Raw genomic sequence first — 888 nt, forward strand, 5'->3', positions numbered from 1 at the left:
ACATCATTCTAGGAGAGAAATCTGCAATCATCTTAAGGAATTCCTCTCTTCGGGCTAGGTGAGAGGTAGTCTTTGATCTCGTCTGCGCGTAAAGGTAGAAGTGGTTCTTTCTTGTTAGTCCTATGGTATGGTAGATATCGCCGGCAGGGAATGTGGTTGGACAAGGAGAAGTGTCTGCCAGTAGCAATAGCTCTTCAACGGACCAAGATTCGTACTTAGACTGTGGAATTGAGATCTAGCCTGATTGAACAAGACCACATGATCAAGGAATTGAATAAAAGGACTTCGTTCCTATCTCTCACTCTTGAAAAAGAGGATCCTGTACTATTTTTTGAAAGCGACCGGGCAAGTCTCAAATGGAGAGATGCCTCGCAAGCCGAAACTTCTGAAACACAAAGACTGACTACGGAAAGCGAACGTCACGCTTTCCCTTCGCTATAACCCAGTTCTTTTGGAATTCTCTATTTTGGCGGTCACCTAGGAGACGATTTCCAATAGAAAACTCCGTCAAAACAGCTAATACCATAGGCACCGAACAAAAGAAGATTTCTTTCAATTAGTGGATACATTTTCTTCCTGTCTTGCAGCACTTCGTTCCACCACCGGAAACTTCAGCACAGAAAGCTTTTATTATTAGTATAACTCAATTATGAAACACCCTTCGACCTGCCCAATGATGGAACCACTAGAGGAGTTTCCGGATTGACTTTTCTAGCTTTCCCCTTTTTTCAAGAATTTCCTTCACTTAATGGGGGCAGTCTGTCTGCTCCTGCCCCTTTTACCCAAACACGCTATCCAACTTGCAGTGATGCAGCCGCTCAACGGATTGTAAAAGTTCAAACTCTAGTGTAGTGTGATACCCTTTCGGCCAAGCATGGGTCGGGGTTC

Source organism: Cornus florida, unplaced genomic scaffold (genome assembly GCF_030987335.1).
Source record: "Cornus florida cultivar Cherokee Brave unplaced genomic scaffold, ASM3098733v1 CherokeeBrave_3.0.0_Hap2_scaffold_105, whole genome shotgun sequence".
Lineage (NCBI taxonomy): Eukaryota > Viridiplantae > Streptophyta > Magnoliopsida > Cornales > Cornaceae > Cornus > Cornus florida.